The sequence below is a fragment of the Bufo bufo genome, chromosome 1, assembly GCF_905171765.1.
Source record: "Bufo bufo chromosome 1, aBufBuf1.1, whole genome shotgun sequence".
Classification (NCBI taxonomy): domain Eukaryota; kingdom Metazoa; phylum Chordata; class Amphibia; order Anura; family Bufonidae; genus Bufo; species Bufo bufo.
Genome location: NC_053389.1, coordinates 300,108,574 through 300,116,157, shown reverse-complemented (window position 1 = coordinate 300,116,157; position 7,584 = coordinate 300,108,574).

Sequence of the window (7,584 nt, the reverse complement as noted above, 5' to 3'; positions counted from 1 at the left end):
CCCATTCATTTTCAATGGGTCCTGAAAAAAATCGGACAGCTCAATGTCAATGAAAATGAATGGGTACAGAACTGGTCCAGATCTGTTCCGCAAAAAACGGAACAGATCAGGAAAGAAACAACGGACGTGTGAATGGACCCTAAAACTGTGTTAGTGAGCACTTCTCCTTTGCCGAGATAATTCAGCCTACCTCACAGGTGTGGCATATCAAGGTGCTGAATAGTCAGCATGAATATTGCACAGGTGTGCCTTAGACTGCCCACAGTGAAAGGCCACTCTGAAATGTGCACAGTTTTGCCTTACTGGGGGGGGGGGCAGAAAACCATTCAGTGTCTGGTGTGGCCACCATTTGCCTCACGCAGTGCAACACATCTCCGTCGCATAGAGTTGATTAGGTTGTTGATTGTGGCCTGTGGAATGTTGGTCCACTCTTTTTCAATATCTGTGCGAAGTTGCAGAATATTGGCAGGAACTGGAACACGCTGTCGTATAAACCGATCCAGAACATCCCAAATATGCTCAATAGGTGACGTGTCCGGTGAGTATGCTGGCCATTCAAGAACTGGGATGTTTTCAGCTTCCAGGAATTGTGTACAGATCATTGCAATATGGGGCCGTGCATTATCATGCTGCAATATGAGGTGATGGTCGTGGATGAATGGCGCAACAATGGGCCTCAGGATCTCGTCACGGTATCTCTGTGCATTTAAAATGCCAACAATAAAATGCAACTGTGTTCGTTGACCATAACATACGCCTTCCCATACCATAACCCAGGGCTTGACAAATTTCCTTGGAATCTAGGAGCCAGCTAAAAAAGTTAGGAGCCGTTTTTTTTTTACCTTATAGAGCCTTATTTTCAGCGACAAAATTAACACCTCTTAAATTAACATATAAAGAAGTCTAGAACCAAACAACATGGGCATTAACAACATATACAGCGGCAGTGTACAGAATCGCACACATATACAGTGTACAGAACCCCACACACATATACAGTGGCAGTGTACAAAATCGCACACACATATACAGTGGCAGTATACAGTACCGCACACACATATACAGCGGCAGTGTACAGAACCGCACACACATATACAGTGGCAGTGTACAGAATCGCAGACACATATACAGAATCGCACAGACATATACAGTGGCAGTGTACAGAATCGCACACACATATACAGTGGCAGTGTACAGAACTGCACACACATATACAGTGGCAGTGTACAGAATCGCACACACATATGGCGATGCCAAATTTTTGATTCGATTTCGATACTATAAAAAAAAGTATTGCGATACTCGATACAATTCGATACCACGCGAAAATATAATCAAAAAAATCCATGTGCATTCCGCATTTTAAAAAAATGGTGAATCGCGCAGTTTGATTTATTTTTTTCTGTTCCGGCGTTCACCGCATAGATTTTTTTTATATTTTAATAGTTTGGACTTTTCTGACGTGGCAATATGTGATATGTTTATTTATTTATTGTTTATATATTTTATATGTGAAATTGGGAAAGGGGTTGATTTATACTTAATATTTTGGTTATTTTTTTTAATTATCTTTACACTTTTAATTTAATAACTTTTTCCCCCCTTAGGGACCAGAACCTGGGATCTTTTCATCCCTTGTCCTATTCACCCTAATAGAGCTCTATCAGAGTGAATAGAGCTCTATCAGGGTGAATAGGACCTCACACTGTACCTGCTGCCCTGTGCTTTGTGCACACAGCAGCAGGGAGCTGACTATGGCAGCCAGGACTTCAGTAGCGTCCTGGCTGCCATGGTAACTGATCGGAGCCCCAGGATTACACAGCTGGGGCTAAGATCAGAAGCTGCCACTGCCACCAATGAAGAGGAGCGGAGGGGACCACTGCCACCAATGATTTTAATACTGGGGGGTTGAGAGGGGTGGGCGCACTGTGCCACCAATGATTTTAATGGGGTGGGCGGGGAGGGCGCACTGCGCCACCAATGATAATTAACCCTTAATACAGGAGGCGGGTACTGGCAGCAGATCAGCGGCAGTTAATCCCTCAGGTCCCGCACCTGAGCGGTTAACTGCCGCTGATCGCAGCTCCCTGTCAGAGGCAGGGTGCCGGCTATGCGATTCTGCTGCAGGCACCTGCCTCCTGTATTATGTGTTATATGGGTCCGGACTTTAAGTAGCAGGCTACACAGAGCGGCGCCCAGAGATGTCCCAGCACTTACTATTATTCCTGGGTGCCGCTCCGTTCGCCCGCTGTACCCCCATTACTGTCTCCTGCTCTGTATGCTAATTACTATCGGAGCAATGGGGAGGAGACAGCAGCTTCTCTCCTTGGCGTTCCTTCTCCCTGCGCTGCGATTGGACAGCGCTACAGCCAGGGAGAAGGAACACCCACATGATGCGGACCCACTGCATCCTACCTACCTTCTCTGCTCCCCCGATGCCACCCTGTCCACCCCGCTCTAAATACCCAGGCGCCAGGACAAAATTCCTGATCGCCATGGCGACCTGGCCCCTGGGATTTGTCGAGCCCTGCCATAACCCCACCACCACCATGGGCCACTCAATCCACAACGTTGACGTCAGCACACCGCTCACCCACACAACGCCACACACGCTGTCTGCCATCTGCCCTGAACAGTAAAAACCGGGATTCAGCCATGAACAGAACGCCTCTCAAACATGCCAGACGCCATCGAATGTGAGCATTTTCACACTCAAGTCGGTCACGATGACGAACTGCATTAAGTATTATGATACTTGTGGATGGACATTTGGGCCAAAAAGAAGGTCTAATGCACTTCTAGATAGGTGTTTCTAATAGAGAGAGAAATTGGGCTACTGTGTAATACATGACCAGTCACAGTCAGATTAGTTATCTTAATTTCCCTCTGGTATAAAAAATATACAACACTATTCATCCTGTCAAAGTAACAGGCATCAATGGAACTACAATGGAATCCAAGGGACCCCAAAAGTCAGTGGGCTCTGTTGTGCGCCATTAGCATTTATCATGGCAAGTTCCGATACTCCAACAAACTTGGAAATGGCACTGCAGATGTTAACCTACCCTGTTATGTTCTACCATTCACCCTATGTTACAATTTATTGCAGAATGTCCAAATTTACTAATGTATCTGCGCCAAAAATCTATTCCGATGCCATAAACATATGAGAACAAAAGCCTTGATTAGTGTAGCATGTGGTCTCCAGAATACAAAATATTGAAAGAGCAATAAGCGAACAAGGCAGGGGGAAGAGGTGAGAGAAGGGAAGAGGGGAGAGGTGAGGCAGTAATCAGTAGCCAACGGAATTGCGAAGAAAAGCCCAACTAAAACTCTAAGGCCTCTTTCACACGGGCGTCATGTTTTTGGCCCGGATAAGACACGGGTGCGCCACAGGAAAATGCGTGATTTTTCCGTGCGAGTGCAAAACATTGTAATGCGTTTTGCATGCGTGTGAGAAAAATCGGCATGTTTGGTACCCAAACCCAAACTTCTTCACAGAAGTTCGGGTTTGGGATCGGGGTTGTGTAGATTGTATTATTTTCCCTTATAACATGGTTAATACAGAATGCATAGTACAATAGGGCTGGAGGGGTTAAAAAAATCATAATAATAATTTAACTCACCTTAATCCACTTGATCGCGCAGCCCGGCTTCTCTTCTGTCTTCTTCTTTGAGGAATAGGACCTTTGATGATGTCACTGCGCTCATCACATGGTCCATCACATGATCTTTTACCATGGCGATGGATCATGTGATGGACCATGTGATGAGCATAGTGACGTCACCACAGGTCCTTTTCCTGTGCACAGCAAAGATGAAGACAGAAGAGAAGCCGGGCTGTGCAAACAAGTGGATTAAGGTGAGTTAAGTTATTTTTTATTTATTTTTAACCCCTCCAGCCCTATTGTACTATGCATTATGTATTAAGAATGCTATTATTTTCCCTTGTAACCATGTTATAAGGGAAAATAATAATGATCAGGTTTCCATCCCGATCGTCTCCTAGCAACCGTGCGTGAAAATCGCACCGCATCCGCACTTGCTTGCGGATGCTTGCGATTTTCACGCAGCCCCATTTACTTCTATGGGGCCTGCGTTGCGTGGAAAACACACAAAGAGGAGCATGCTGCGATTTTCATGCAACACACAAGTGAAAAATTAACGCTCATCTGCACAGCCCCATAGAAATGAATGGGTCCGGATTCAGTGCGGGTGCAGTGCGTTCACCTCACGCATTGCACCCGCACGGAAATCTCACCCATGTGAAATGGGCCTAAGGCTTAAAGGGGTCATTCCGGGTGTAATTTTTCCCTGCACTTCCCCTGCCAGGCCCTGCAACTTATGCAGCACGCTAGACCTGCAGGGTATTGTGATTGTGAGGTCACAGTTAATGGGCAAGCGAGGGTTACTCACAGTTCTGTAGGAAAACCCTGGGCAGGCGTACAGCAGTGAAGGAGAGGCTGGCACAGGAGTCCTCTGGGGCACACTCTGTATTTAGGGACCAGGCCTGGTGGTGGATGAGGTGCCCTGGATGTTGCAGGTGTTTTATGTGCCTGAGGCAAGGTCCCTTTAAGATTCGTGATGCCAGTGCCTGTAACAGTGGCACACCGATTTATAGTAGTAATAAGTGAGGTACACAGATGGTATGGTGAACCAAACTTTGCTTTACTTGAAAACAGTTCAACTTTGTACAGATGGATGTCAATTCAGTTCCACATACAAGATACACTTTACAAGCAGGCTTTACACATCAATGGCAGGTATACTGTTCCTTGCAAGATACTCAGAGGGTAAACAATCAGGCTGTACCTTCTCCTCAGAAATAGTGTACACTGTTCCTTAGAACTCCTGTCTGGTTCTATCCCAAGGCCCGGATGCCTCAATGCTGGCTTTTATCCTTGGTAACAATCTTCCTCTCGTATTTATCCTTGCTTTACATTACTACTTCTTCTGCCCTTCAGCTTACTTGTACTAGCTGGTTACACTGGCTCTGCTTGGCTTGTGGGAACTGCAGGTTTTCTCCCAGGAGGTAACTCTTCTCATGGGGTAAATCTTCTGAGCTAACTGAGGCTCATTATCCACAGGTAGGCTATAATCCTTCACTAGCCTCCTGGTAGCAACTAGAAGCCAGGACTTTCTAGCTGCATGTCAGGAGGAGGCCCTCAGCATATCTCTGGCTGGTGCCCTCTCACTTCTGTCTCCACAGACTCCTGACTACAGACTACCTCCTCCCTGTCTGGGTCTAAGTATTTATATTAAGTGTTCACTAGCTCCCCCTAGTGCCTAGGATGCCTAACTACACCCTAATAGGCCTACTGTACATATCACAGGGGAACAATGCATATAAAAACATATAAAAAATACCTTAAAATGGATGGATAAATATACTGCCACTGTCCCTCAGGAGTAGGAGTAAAACGTGGCCCAATTGACCCTTGTGTTGTGCCCACATTCACCTAGTGGGACACTAAACTTACTAATGTAAGTTGTAATACTTTGTAATACTTTCTGAAGAGTGGTCACGTGACTGCACCATCTTTGTAGACTATATTTCCTCTGACATCATGACCAGGCCTCCCATGATGCCCTTTGTCAGAATCCCCTCCTGAATGGTTGTGAAGTCAGACCCATGTGCTCTTGAAATGGGCTGGTCGACGCTCTTAATCTACAAGCAGGGTAGGCAGGTAGAGTCCACTGCTTGTCATATTGAAGCTGTGTGGATAGGAGGAAGCAGTAAGTGGATGATGGAGGGTGTAGTGGGCAGACTTCATGACCGTCATGACCCACAATGCAAGTCAATAGGGACGAATCCGTTTTCTCTGACACAATCTGACATAATAGAAAACGGATCCGCCCCCAATGACTTTCAATGGAGTTCATGACGGATCCGTCTTGGGTATGTTAAAGATAATACAACCGGATCCGTTCATAACGGATGCAGATGGTTGTATTATCAGTGACGGAAGAGTTTTTGCTGAACCCTTCCAGATCCAGTAAAAACCCTAGTGTGAAAGTAGTCTTAGGCATATCTAGTAGTAATCCCAAGAAGGCTGTGCTGCGAGTGCCAGAGGAGCTGGTACACGGAATAGGAGTGGTGCTGGCTCTGATGAAGTGTTGTGTCACAACGTACTCCCTCAGGCCAATGGGGATCGGTGCAAAGGAAATGTAGTGAAAATAGTGAAATGTAGTGTGCTGAGGAATGAGGACAGAATTAAATGTATAAAAGTCTCTTTTACTAAGTGCAATGTAGAACTTTAAATGCATTTAATAACAGTTGATTTTAAATGCAATGTTCTGGCACCAGTAAGGAAAACTGAGGCAGGTTGGATGGCTACAATGTAGCCAAGGGTGTAGCTATAGGAGAAGCAGGGGAATCTGCTGCTTTAGGGCCAGAAGGGACCCACTCTGGAGGATTACTAAAAGATTTTATTGTCAGGGTCCCCTCAGTAGTATTATATAATGACATTATATATAGAGACACTGTAGGAAACAGACGGAGCAGGTGCCAGGCCTGGTCTGAGAGAGAAGTTTTGACTAGCCACAGGAGTGGGGGTTGAACGGCAGGAGGGGATTGCGAAGAAGTTGCTTGGGGCCCAGTCATTTCTAGTTATGCCACTGAATTTATTACTAGTATTGTACTGACCTAGTAGTATTCAGGGTGATGAGTGTCTTAGCTGTAGTCCCTCACCTCACAGCAGTGTCTTTAATGCTGAATGTAGTTGGTCCCTTTGTTGTCTGTCTTCACAAGGATTTACTTGAGGGTTTTATATCTTTGATCTCTCTGGAAAATCATCTTTAGGAGCAGTAACTCTGCAGTGTGATTTCTCTTCCTTTCTGTGTCTTCACAGGAACTTCCCCACCTGGCAGTAAGTACGATCAGCCCACTCCTACCAAGAATGGAGGAACAGGGTGGTTAGCCCTTTTCCTTGCCAACCATTGCCATCTATTTCTTACTGGAAGTAACAGCCATAACATTCAAAATGCATAACAATATAATACAATAACTACAGTGAATAAAATGTCAGGTTTCTGTGATGTAAAAAAAATAGACAAAGATAAATCATTTCAGAACGTTTTCCACATTTAATGTGACCTATAAACTGTACCACTCAATTGAAAAACAAACTGAAATCTTTTAGGTGGAGGGAAGAAAAAAAACCAAAAAACTAAAATAATGTGGTTGCATAAGTGTGCACACCCTCTTATAACTGGGGATGTAGCTGTGTTCAGAATTAAGCAATCACATTCAAAATCATGTTAAATAGTAGTCAGCATACACCTGCCATCATTTAAAGGGCCTCTGATTAACCCCAAATAAAGTTCAGCTGCTCTAGTTGGTCTTTCCTGAAATTTTCTTAGTCGCATCCCACAGCAAAAGCCATGGTCCACAGAGTGCCTCCAAAGCATCAGAGGGATCTCATTGTTAAAATGAATCAGTCAGAAGGGTACAAAAGAATTTCCAAGGCATTAGATATACCATGGAACACAGTGAAGACAGTCATCAAGTGGAGAAAATATGGCACAACAGTGACATTACGAAGAACTGGACGTCCCTCCAAAATTGATGAAAAGGCGAGAAGA